This window comes from Lolium rigidum, chromosome 2 (genome assembly GCF_022539505.1).
Source record: "Lolium rigidum isolate FL_2022 chromosome 2, APGP_CSIRO_Lrig_0.1, whole genome shotgun sequence".
NCBI classification, from domain to species: Eukaryota; Viridiplantae; Streptophyta; class Magnoliopsida; order Poales; family Poaceae; genus Lolium; species Lolium rigidum.
The window spans coordinates 139,542,564-139,556,735 of NC_061509.1; positions in this window are offsets into that span (position 1 = coordinate 139,542,564).

Consider the following 14,172-nt stretch of genomic DNA (forward strand, 5'->3'; position numbering starts at 1 on the left):
CAAGCGAGGCGAAATAAAATCAGCACAACGATAAAGGTTTTCCTTACCAATTCCACTTACCAATAGCGCTTCACTCCCGGCAACGGCGCCAGAAAATAGTCTTGATGACCCACAAGTATAGTGGGTGTATCGTAGTATCTTCGATAAGTAAGAATGTCGATCCCAACGAGGAGCGAGAAGGTGTTGGCAGCAGTTTCGATGAAGGATTCACTCGTAAATGCTCACGGACAAGTATTCGGGGGTTTTGATATTGCGGATAAATAAAGTACAAGTAAATAAAATGCGAGAGAAATAATTGCAGCGAGTGGCCCAATCCTTTTTAGCACAAAGGACAAGCCGGTTTGTTTACTTATAATGACCAAACGTTCCTGAGGACACACGGGGATTTTAGTCTAGTGCTTTCGCTACATACGAGCTGATTAATCTTCATTGTTTTGATAAGTGTTGTGTGGGTGAACCTATGCTAATGCACCGCCCTTCCTAGGACTAATACATACTTGTGATTATACCCCTTGCAAGCATCCGCAACTACAAGAAAGTAATTAAGATAAATCTAACCACAGACCTTAAACTGCGAGATCCTGCGATCCCTCCCGCATCGATATACTAACGGGGGCTTAGGTTTACGTCACTCCGGCAACCCCGCAATTAGCAACCGAATACAAGATGCACTCCCCTAGGCCCATAAATGGTGAAGTGTCGTGTAGTCGACGTTCACACGACACCACTAGAAGAATGACACCACAACTTAAATATCATAACATTGAATATTACTCAACCATAATTCACTACTAGCATTTAGACTTCACCCATGTCCTCAAGAACTAAACGAACTACTCACGAGACATCATATGGAATACAATCAGAGGTGATATGATGATGAATAACAATCTGAACATAAACCTTGGTTCAATGGTTTCACTCAATAGCATCTACAACAAGTATAGAATAACACGGGAGAGTTTCCCCTATCAAACAATCAAGATTTAACCCGAATTGCTACAGCGATGACGAGGTGCAGCGGTGGTGATGGCGGTGTAGATGGTGGAGATGGTGATGATGATGATGGAGATGATGTCCCGCTCGATGACGATGGCGATGGCGTCGATTTCCCCCTCCGGGAGGGAATTTCCCTGGCGGATTCCTGCCCGCCGGAGAGCTCTTTTCTCTCTGGTGTTCTCCGCCCCGCAGAGGCGGCTGTAACCCTCCGTGAGGTCCTCTATCTGGCTTAGGTTTTCGGGACGAAGGAGTACGCGAAGAAAAGGAGGCGAAAGGGGCTGTGGGGCCCCCAGAGCACAGGGTGGCGCGGCCAGGCCTTGGGCCGCGCCGCCCTGTGGTCTGGGCCCACAGTGGCTCTTCTCCTCTTCCCCTTCTGGCTCCCTCCGTCATCTGGAAAAATAGGAATTTACGTGAAATTCCCTTCCACAGTTGATCTTCCGAAATATTGCGTTCTGACGGTGCTTTTTCCGAGCGGAATCCCGGCTCCGGTGCTTGATCCTCCAATGATGATGAAACATGCAAAATAGATGAAATAACATAAGTATTGTGTCCCAATATGAAATATATCAATGAATAACAGCAAATTATGATACAAAATAGTGATGCAAATTGGACGTATCACCGGCTTGGTCGCCGGCTTGGTCAGCCGGATCTACGAGATCCGACGTCCAGATCTTGTGCGCCAAGTCGCCGTCCTCGATCTCTTGGCGGGGGAAAATCTGGAAAACAAGAACAGATGAATAACAAGTGGGCCACGCAGCCGCAAGTCGAAAAGCGCAAGCCAAAACATCAACTTACCCGCTCAGGCGGCGCGGCCCGGTCGTAAGGCGGCAGCCCCCACTCCCAGGCTTCCGGCATGTTGGCCTTGGTGATGTTGTTCACCCGGTGAGCAACTTGGGCCTTGGTGAGCGCCACCTTCGACGTCCGGGTCGGATCCAGCCGGCCGGACATGAGCCCGATCTTGTGGACGCGGCCCTGGAGTGGTATCACCCGGCGCTCAATATAAGTGCAGAGGAGGTCCTCGGCGCTCAGCCGGCCCTCGTTGACGCACTCCCCAAAGAAGTCCCAGAGGAGGTTGACCTCCGCGTCCGGATCCGCCGACTTGGCGTTGTGACCCCAGTTGAGCCGGGTGGTCGGAGGAGCCGGATTGTACTCCGGCAAGTTGATCCAGTCAAAGGCTGGGTTGGCGTTCTTCACGTAGAAGAACGACATCTGCCAGTTCTTCACCGAGTCGACAGTCGGAATCTTCGGGAAGAGAGAGCCGGCGCGGGGATAGATGGAGGCGGCGCCGCAGGTCCTCAGGCGGCCCTCAGTCATTTGCGACTTGAGGTAGAAGAGCCGGCTCCAGAAATCCACGTCGGGCCACAAGCCGGCGTAGCCCTCCATGAAGGCCACGTAGCAGCTGAGAAGGACGCACGCGTTGGCTGGCGGATGGTGAGGCTGCAAGCCGAAGAAGTCCGAGGAACCGGCGGAAGAAGGCCGAAGCCGGCAGACCTAGCCCGCGGTCAAGGTGCGCGCCGAAGACGACGCGCTCGCCGGGCTCCGGCTTAGGCTCCACCTCCTCGCCGGGCGTCCTCGTGATCACCTCCCGAGGAATCCGGCGGAGGCGCACCAGCCGCTCGATGTCGTCGTCGTGCATGTACGAGCCCCTCCAGGACCCGCTGGCGGAGGCCATCGTCGAAGAAGAGGTGGAAGAAGACCAGGAGAGATCAAAGGGCGAGGAAGAACCGCTTCTCACCGGAGGAGAGCGCGGCGGCGACGAGCGCAGCGTCGAGCCGCGGGGCCCCGTGGCGCCGGCTTGGCGTGCGGGCGGCTGCCGAACGGCGGAGAGTTCCGGCCGCGAAGGATCACCGGAGTTCGCCAGGAGGTCGCCGGGGAAGAGATGGTGGCGTGCGAGGGCGCTTGAGCAAAGAGAAGTGGAGTGAGAGCGCGAGGAAGAAGAAGGGCGCCTCGGTACCGTTCCAGGGGCATTTATAGCCGCCCGGCGCGCCGGTTGCGTGGCCACGTGGCGATCGTGGGCCACGTCGGGATTTACTGCGGCCATAACTGCCCCCACGACCGCTGCGGTTACCAGAAACCGTCGCGCCACTTCCCCACGACCGCACCGGATCCGGAGGAGACAGCGATGTGACCATACGAAACGGCCACGCTGACGAAGCCGTCAGAACGGTCAAGTCGGGCGCGGGACTCGAGGCGGCGGAGTTGCCGGTGCACCCGAGCCGGAGCCGGACAATAAAATCGACCCGGCCCCTAATTTTGGCAACAAGCCGGAAGCATCATCAACACTTAAGAAAAAGTGAAAACAACAGGAGCAAAAAAGGCGTCCGGCTGGAGGAAGCCGGACGGGGCGAGCCGGACGAGGGCGCAGCCGGCTGAATGAAAATTCTCAGCTGGCCCCTCCGGGAGCCGCCGGAAACAAGCGAGAGATATGTAGAAGCCAGGGAAACCTGCCTAGGTCCTTCTTAACGCAGGACCTTGCCAGCTTCGGGGGCTAATATCGGGGGGAAGACCCCGGGTAGGGCAATGGACGCGGAGCGGCCGGCTCGAGGACGGCCGGCTCGCGGCAAAGGCCGGCTGAGGAGCAGCCGGCTGGAGCCGTGGCCGGCTGCTTCGGGAGCCGGCTGGCTCTAAGTCCTAGTCGGCCTGGCTGCGGCCTTCAACGCTTTAGCTGGGCCGGCTTCTACAAGCCATATCCGACTGGGGTTTGTACCTCAGACCGACTCGAGGCTGGCGAGTCTTGCACCGGAAGGAACTGGGTAGGTGATCCGGGTTCAAAGGTCCACGGCCGACCTCATCTCCCGTAAAGTACGGGACACGTAGAGCAGCGGTGCCACGCGCCGGACAGGCCATCATGGCGTACGTCGGACCGTACGCGCTACGGAGCATGATGGCGACAACGACAACACTTCGCCACGCCGGCGACCCGAGCAGGGCGGATGGGACGTGCCACTACGCTCAACGGCTCCACGATGTCAGCGCCTCGGGAAGGGACGGGAGCCAAAGCCGGCCATGCCGGCCACTAGACTATAGGGACTTATGTGTAAAGTACCGGTGCCTATATAAGCCGGGCTACCCCCCTCGTGCGGGGGACGATCGATCAGTTCTCATTCACTAGTCTTAGAGCTGCCCTGTGAGAGAGACCTTCGTCTACCTTAGCCTCCCAGGAGCAGCCGGATATACAGCTCAAGGAGCACCATTGTATTGTGTCACTATCATATACACTCATAGCAGGAGTAGAGGTGTTACCTCCATCGGAGGGCCTCGAACCTGGGTACGTCGCCGTGTCGCTCGTGCCCATACCCGCATCCGGATACCGCCGTGAGACCACAAGGAACCACATCGATTAGCCACCCTATGGCATATGTCATGACGATACCACGACACAATACTTTCGCAAAAACCATGAAAAATAGCAGACATGCATCTTTGAAAAGTAGCAGGAGCATTACATAAACCAAAAGGCATACGCCTATAAGCATAAGTTCCATAAGGACAAGTAAACGTGGTTTTCTCTTGATCTTTAGCTTTAACAACAATTTGTGAAAACCCAGAATAACCATCAAGAAAGCAAAAATGAGTATTTTTAGATAACCTTTCTAGCATTTGATCAATAAAGGGTAAAGGGTAATGATCTTTCTTAGTAACTTTATTAACTTTTCGAAAATCAATGCACATTCTATAACCTACAACTATTCTTTGAGGAATAAGCTCATCATTATCATTAGGCACAACGGTCATTCCTCCTTTCTTAGGAACACAATGCACAGGACTAACCCATCTACTATCGGCAATAGGATATATAATACCGAGCTTCAAGAAGTTTTAATACCTCGTTCCTTACCACCTCTTTCATCTTTGGAATTAGACGACGTTGATGCTCAACAACAGGCTTTGCATCATCTTCCATATTAATAGCATGTTGGCAAATAGAAGGAGAAATCCCCTTCAAATCATCAAGAGTATAGCCAATAGCTCCTCGGTGTTTCTTCAATATTTCCAATAACCTTTCTTCCTCAATCTCTGAAAGCTTAGAACTAATAATAACGGGATATATTTTCTTATCATCAATATGAGCATACTTAAGATTATCGGGTAAAGGCTTTAAATCAAATACGGGATCTTCCTTTGGTGGCGGTGTTGTACCCAAATCTTCCACTAGGTAAATCATGCTTGAGAATAGGTTGGCGAAGAAAAATTTCCTCAAGCTCATCTCTTTCTTTCCTAAAAGCTTCACTTTCACTATTCTCCAAATGTTGCTGTAAAGGATTATTAGGAACAAGAACAATAGATGCACACTTGCTCCATTTTAAAATCATTACTAGGCAAGTCGGCTTTATAAGGAGTTTTGGTAAATTTAGAAAAGTTAAATTCATAAGGTTCACCAGACAAATCTCGTCAAAATTTTCTCTTTCTTACAATCTATAATAGCTCCACAAGTATTTAGAAAAGGTCTACCAAAAATGATAGGACAATGATCACTAGCAGCAGAACCAAGTACCAAAAAGTCGAGCAGGATATTTAATCTTACCACATAGAACTTCCACATCTCGAACAATACCAATTGGAGAAATAGTTTCTCTATTAGCCAGATGAATAACCACATCAATATATTCAAGTTCACAAGAACCAATTTCGTGCATAATCTCCGTGTAAAGCTCATAAGGAATAGCACTAACACTTGCACCAATATCACATAAACCATAATAGCAATGATCACCAATTCTAACGAGATAGCATAGGAACACTAACTTGTTTGGGTTTATTAGGATGTGAAACAATATTAGAAGCATCTTCACGAGAAAATAATATGACCATCCTCCACATTTTCAGTCACAAGATCTTTAACTATTGCAACGAGCGGGTTCAATTTTAATTTGTTCTTCGGGTTCTTTAGGTTTCTTTTCACTTTTATTAACAGCACTAGATATGACAGAGTACTCCTTCATTTTAGCGAGGAAAGGAGTTTTTTCAATATAAGCTTCAAGAATAACATTATCAACAGTTTCAATCACTACACATTTGTTTACGGATGAATCAACTTTATCTTTATACGGTTCATGATACTTATCAAAATTCTTCTTAGGCAATTCATAATGAGAGGCAAAAGCTTTATAAAGATTTGCAACAACTTGGGAATCAAGACCATATGTAGCACTCATATTACGAAATTTATCAGTATCCATAAAAGCTTCAATGCATTTATAATCATAAATTATACCTGATTCTCTATCTTTGTCGTTCCAAGAAGGTCCCTTTTAAACTCTTCTTTGTTGCGTGTAAATGATCCAGAACAAGAAGTATCCAGCAAGGTCTTGTCTTGAAAAGAATGTCTTGCATAGAAATTATCAATAATAATATTACCAGGAAGCTCATGAATGGGGCATTTGAGCATTAAAGACTTCAATCTCCCCCAAGCTTGGGCAATACTCTCTCCATCATGAGGCCAGAAATTATATATGCGGTTCCGATCTTTGTGAATTTCACTTGGAGGATAAAATTTGGAATAAAATAAAGGCACAATGTCCTCCCAATCAATAGAATCACCATTCTTCGACAATTTATACCGAGTGCGCCGCTTTACCGGACAGCGATATAGTGAATAGTTTCTTTCTAACTTCATTCATAGAAATACCTGCACATTTGAATAACCCGCATAATTCATGCAAAAACAATAAATGATCACCGGGATGGACGGTTCCATCCCCTTCATAGCGGTTATCCATAACACGTTCAATAATTTTCATAGGTATTTTATATGGTACTACTTCCTCACCTGGCGCTTCATCCACTACCGTTGCGAGTAGTAGTAGATTTCCCAAATAGAAATTGAAGAGAAGATCTCTCCATAATGACTTATAGCAGCGAGCGAGAAATAAAATCAGCACAAACGAGTAAAGGTTTTCCTTACCAATTCCACTTACCAATAGCGCTTCACTCCCGGCAACGGCGCCGGAAAATAGTCTTGATGACCCACAAGTATAGGGGGTGTATCGTAGTATCTTCGATAAGTAAGAATGTCGATCCCAACGAGGAGCGAGAAGGTGTTGGCAGCAGTTTCGATGAAGGATTCATCGTAAATGCTCACAAACAAGTATTCAAGGAGTTTTGATGTAACGAGATGAATAAAGTACGAGTAAGTAAAATGCGAGAGAAATAATTGCAGCGAGTGGCCCAATCCTTTTTAGCACAAAGGACAAGCCGGTTTGTTTACTTATAATGACCAAACGTTCTTGAGGACACACGGGGATTTTAGTCTAGTGCTTTCGCTTCATGTGGCTAAATAAGCTTCATTGTTTTGATAAGTGTTGTGTGGGTGAACCTACGCTAATGCACCGCCCTTCCTAGGACTAATACATACTTGTGATTATACCCCGTGCAAGCATCCGCAACTACAAGAAAGTAATTAAGATAAATCTAACCACGGCCTTAAACTGCGAGATCCTGCGATCCCTCTTGCATCGATATACTAACGGGGGCTCGGGTTTACGTCACTACGGCAACCCCGCAATTAGCAACCGAATACAAGATGCACTCCCCTAGGCCCATAAATGGTGAAGTATCGTGTAGTCGACGTTCACACGACACCACTAGAAGAATGACACCACAACTTAAATATCATAACATTGAATATTACTCAACCATAATTCACTACTAGCATTTAGACTTCACCCATGTCCTCAAGAACTAAACGAACTACTCACTAGACATCATATGGAATACAATCAGAGGTGATATGATGATGAATAACAATCTGAACATAAACCTTGGTTCAATGGTTTCACTCAATAGCATCTACAACAAGTAGAGAATAACACGGGAGAGTTTCCCCTATCAAACAATCAAGATCCAACCCAAATTGTTACAGCGGTGACGAGGTGCAGCGGTGGTGATGGCGGTGTAGATGGTGGAGATGATGATGATGATGATGGAGATGATGTCCAGCTCGATGACGATGGCGATGGCGTCGATTTCCCCCTCCGGGAGGGAATTTCCCCGGCGGATTCACCGCCGCCGGAGAGCTCTTTTCTCTCCGGTGTTCTCCGCCCCGCGAGGCGGCTGTAACTCTTCGTGAGGTCCTCCCTCGGGCTTAGGTTTTCGGGACGAAGGAGTACGCGAAGAAAAGGAGGCGAAAGGGGCTGTGGGGCCCCCACACCACGGGGTGGCGCGGCCGGAGCCATGGGCCGCGCCGGCCCGTGGTCTAGGCCCACCTTGGCTCCCCTCTTCTTCCCCTTCTGGCTCCCTCCGTCATCTGGAAAAATAGGAATTTACGTGAAATTTCCTTCCACGGTTGATCTTCCGAAATATTGCGTTCTGACGGTGCTTTTTCCAGCAGAATCCTGGCTCCGGTGCTTGATCCTCCAATAATGATGAAACATGCAAAATAGACGAAATAACATAAGTATTGTGTCCCAATATGAAATATATCAATGAATAACAGCAAATTATGATACAAAATAGTGATGCAAATTGGACGTATCAATGCCCAAGGCATCCCCTTCTTCATCGACAACATTATCAGGTCACTTCTAGTGAAACTATATTTTTATTCCGTCACATTTCTATGTTCTTTACTTGGAGCGTCGGTTTGTTTTTATTTTTGTTTTGTTTTGAATAAAGTTGGATCCCACCATTCTTATATTGGAGATATTACGCTCCGCTTTTTCTTATGGAACACTTGTGTTCTTAATTGTGCTTTAATGTTCATGGCGAAGGCTAAATTGCTTCGTTAAATTGCTATTTGGTTGGAATCGGAAAATGTTGCATATGGTTTGGCAATTTGGCAATTGTTTGAGCTCTCATTAGATCATGTTTAAGCTCTTGCATCATGTAGTTTAATCTATTAATGAAGAACTACTGTAGAGTGATGTCTACGGGTGCTTCTATTCTTGTAGACAGTGTTGGGCCTCCAAGAGCAGAGGTTTGTAGAACAGTAGCAAGTTTCCGTTAAGTGGATTACCCAAGGTTTATCGAACTCAGGGAGGAAGAGGTCAAAGATATCCCTCTCAAGCAACCACTGCAACCACAAAGCAAGAAGTCTCTTGTGTCCCCAACACACCTAATAGGTGTACTAGTTCAGCGAAGAGATAGTGAAATACAAGTGGTATGAATGAATATGAGCGAGTAGTACGGCGCCGAGAAAATAGCTTCCTGGCATGCGAGTTGATGGTAGTAATATTGTAGGAAGTAAACAAACGAGTAGTAACGCAGCAGTAGTAATTCGAGTAAAACGGTAACAAGCAGCGATAACGGTATTTAGGAACAAGGCCTAGGGAATAGACTTTCACTAGTGGACACTCTCAACATTGATCACATAACGAGAATAGATAAATGCATACTCTACACTCTTGTTGGATGATGAACACATTGCGTAGGATTACACGAACCCTCAATGCCGGAGTTAACAAGCTCCACAATTCAATGTTCATATTTAAATAACCTTAGAGTGTAAGATAGATCAATACGACTAAACCAAGTACTAACGTAGCATGCACACTTGTCACCTTCATGCTTATGTAGGAGGAATAATACACATCAATACTATCATAGCAATAGTTAACTTCGCAATCTACAAGAGATCATGATCATAGCATAAACCAAGTACTAACACGGATGCACACACTTGTCACCATTACATCGTGCGGGAGGAATAAAACTACTTTAATAACATTGCTAGAGTAGCACATAGATAAATTGTGATACAAAACACATTGCAATCATAAAGAGATATAAATAAGCACTTCACTACGCCATTCATAACGGTGAATAAGTATTACGTGAAATATAGCCTAAGAGACCCACACGGTGCACACACTGTCACCTTTACACACGTGGGACAAGGAGTCTCCGGAGATCACATAAGTAAAACTCACTTGACTAGCATAATGACATCTAGATTACAAGCATCATCATATGAATCTCAATCATGTAAGGCAGCTCATGAGATTATTGTATTGAAGTACATAGGAGAGAGATGAACCACATAGCTACCGGTACAGCCCCGAGCCTCGATGGAGAACTACTCCTCCTCATGGGAGCAGCGGCGGTGATGAAGATGGCGGTGGAGATGGCAGCGGTGTCGATGGAGAAGCCTTCGGGGGCACTTCCCCGTCCGGCGGCGTGCCGAAACGAGAGACTCCTGTCCCCCGGATCTTGGCTTCGCGATGGCGGCGGCTCGGAAGGTTTCGCGTGCCGTGGCTTCCTCTGTAAGGGTTTTCGACGCGGGGGCTTTATATAGGCGAAAGGGCAGCCTCGGAGGGGGCACGGGGCCACCACACCATAGGCTGGCGCGGCCGAGGGCCCAGGCCGCGCCACCCTATCATCCGGGGCCCACGGGGCCCTCCTCCGCGCGGCTCTCGGGTGTTCTGGATGCTTCGGGCAAAATAGGAACACTGGGCGTTGATTTCGTCCAATTCGAGAATATTTCCTTACTAGGATTTACGAAACCAAAAACAGCGGAAAACGAGAACCGGCACTTCGGCATCTTGTTAATAGGTTAGTTCCGAGAAAATGCGTAAATACGACATATAATGTGCATAAAACATGTAGATATCATCAATAATGTAGCATGGAACATAAGAAATTATCGATACGTTGGAGACGTATCGGCATCCTCAAGCTTAGTTACGCTCGTCCCGAGCAGGTAAAACGATAACAAAGATAATTTCTGAAGTGACATGCCATCATAAACTTGATCATATTGTAAACATATGTAATGAATGCAGCGATCAAAACAAAGGTAATGACATAAGTAAACAAGTGAATCATAAAGCAAAGACTTTTCATGAATAGCACTTTCAAGACAAGCATCAATAAGTCTTGCATAAGAGTTAACTCATAAAGCAATAAATCAAAGTAAAGGTATTGAAGCAACACAATGGAAGATTAAGTTTCAGCGGTTGCTTTCAACTTGTAACATGTATATCTCATGGATAATTGTCAACATAGAGCAATATAACAAATGCAATATGCAAGTATGTAGGAATCAATGCACGAGTTCACACAAGTGTTTGCTTCTTAAGGTGGAGAGAGATAGGTAAACTGACTCAACAATAAAAGTAAAAGAAAGGCCCTTCAAAGAGGAAAGCATCGATTGCTATATTTGTGCTAGAGCTTTTATTTTGAAAACATAAAGAGAGCATAAAAATAAAGTTTTGAGAGGTGTTTGTTGTTGTCAACGAATGGTAGTGGGCACTCTAACTACCTCATCAACCGGACTTTCAAGAGCGGCTCCCATGAAGGACGTTATCTCTACCGGCAAGGTAGATCATCCCTCTTCTCTTTTGTTTACACATGTACTTTAGTTTAGTTTTTCTTTATTTATGGATGACACTCCTCCCAACCTTTTGCTTACACAAGCCATGGCTAACCGAATCCTCGGGTGCCTTCCAACATTCACATACCATGGAGGAGTGTCTATTTGCAAAATTAAGTTGCTTATCGATGAATCAGAGCAAAACATGTGAAGAGAATTATTAATGCAAGTTAATTAATTGAGGCTGGGAACCTCATTGCCAGCTCTTTTTGCAAAATTATTGGATAAGCGGATGAAGCCACTAGTCCATTGGTGAAAGTCTGTCAAAAGTAAATGACAAGATCGAAAGATAAAACACCACATACTTCCTCATGAGCTATAAAACATTGACACAAATAAGAGGTGATAAATTTTGAATTGTTTAAAGGTAGCACTCAAGCAATTTACTTTGGAATGGCGGAGAAATACCATGTAGTAGGTAGGTATGGTGGACACAAATGGCATAGTAGTTGGCTCAAGGATTTGGATGCATGAGAAGTATTCCCTCTCGATACAAGGTTTAGGCTAGCAAGGTTATTTGAAGCAAACTCAAGGATGAACCGGTGCAGCAAAACTCACATAAAAGACATATTGTAAACATTATAAGACTTTACACCGTCTTCCTTGTTGTTCAAAAACTCAATACTAGATATTATCTAGACCTTAGAGAGACCAAATATGCAAATCAAATTTTAGCAAGCTCTATGTATTTCTTCATTAATGGGTGCAAAGCATATGATGCAAGAGCTTAAACATGAGCACAACAATTGCCAAGTATCACATTATCCAAGACATTTTAGAATTACTACATGTAGCATTTTCCAATTCCAACCATATAACAATTTAACGAAGAAGAAACTTCGCCATGAACATTATGAGTAAAGCCTAAGGACATATTTGTACATATGCAACAGTGGAGCGTGTCTCTCTACCACAAAGTGAATGCTAGGATCCATTTTATTCAAACAAAAACAAAAACAAAAACAAACCGACGCTCCAAGTAAAGAACACAAGATGTGACTGAATAAAAATATAGTTTCAGGGGAGGAACCTGATGATGTTGTCGATGAAGAAGGGGGTTCCTTGGGCATCCCCAAGCTTAGACGCTTGAGTCTTCTTAAAATATGCAGGGGTGAACCACGGGGGCATCCCCAAGCTTAGAGCTTTCACTCCTCTTGATCATAGTATATCATACTCCTCTCTTGACCCTTGAAAACTTCCTTGACACCAAACTTCAAGCAAACTCATTAGAGGGTTAGTGCACAATTAATAATTCACACATTCAGAGGTGACATAATCATTCTTTACACTTCTGGACATTGCATAAAGCTACTAGACATTAATGGATCAAAGAAATGAATCCAACATAGCAAAAGAGGCAATGCGAAATAAAAGGCAGAATCTGTCAAAAACAGAACAGTCCGTAAAGACGAATTTTAAGATGGCACCAGACTTGCTCAAATGGAAAAACTCAAAACTAATGAAAGTTGCGTACATATCTGAGGATCACGCTCGTAAATTGGCAGATTTTTTCGAATTTTCTACAGAGACCTGTGCCCAGATTCGTGACAGACAGCAATGCTGTTTCTGCGCAGCGATCCCGAATATAACATCAACTTTGACATAGAAACTTTACTTGGCACAAAAACATGATAAGGAGAGGTTGCTACAGTAGTAAACAACATCCAAGACTCAACAAAACAAAAATTTCTGTAATAAAATAAACACATGGGTTATCTCCCAAGAAGTTCTTTCTTTATAGCCATTAAGATGGGCTCAGCAGTTTTAATGATGCACTCGCAAGAAATAGAAGTTGAAGCAAAAGAGAGCATCAAGAGGCAAATTCAAAACACATTTAAGTCTAACATGCTTCCTATGCATAGGAATCTTGTAAATAAACAAGTTCATGAAGAGCAAAGTAACAAGCATAGGAAGATAAAACAAGTGTAGATTCAAAAATTTCAGCACATAGAGAGGTGTTTTAGTAACATGAAAATTTTTACAACCATATTTTCCTCTCTCATAATAATTTTCAGTAGCAACATGAGCAAACTCAACAATATAACTATCACATAAAGCATTCTTATCATGAGTCTCATGCATAAAATTATTACTCTCCACATAGGCATAATCAATTTTATTAGTTGTAGTGGAAGCAAATTCAACAAAGTAGCTATCATTATTATTCTCATCATCAAATATAGGAGGCATAGTATCATCAAAGTAAATTTTCTCCTCAATGCTTGGGGGACTAAAAATATCATGCTCATCAAAGCCAGCTTCCCCAAGCTTAGAATTTTCCATAGCATTAGCAACAATAGTGTTCAAAGCATTCATATTAATATGTTCCATGGGTTTTTTAATTTTCGCATCAAACCATCCATGTCTTAAATCAGGAAATAGAATAAGAAGCTCATTGTTGTCCATTATGCCTAACTAGTGTAAACAAGAAACCAAATGTCGCAATTGCAGAGTCTAAAGGAAATAGCTTCGAGCACACACACAATGGCGACCGGAGTATGAGTGCCTTTTACCTTTCCTCCCCGGCAACGGCGCCAGAAAAGTGCTTGATGTCTATGGGTGCTTCTATTCTTGTAGACAGTGTTGGGCCTCCAAGAGCAGAGGTTTGTAGGACAGTAGCAAGTTTCCCTTAAGTGGATTACCCAAGGTTTATCGAACTCAGGGAGGAAGAGGTCAAAGATATCCCTCTCAAGCAACCCTGCAACCACAAAGCAAGAAGTCTCTTGTGTCCCCAACACACCTAATAGGTGTACTAGTTCAGCGAAGAGATAGTGAAATACAAGTGGTATGAATGAATATGAGCGAGTAGTACGGCGCCGGAAAATAGCTTCCGGCATGCGGTTGATGGTAGTAATATTGTA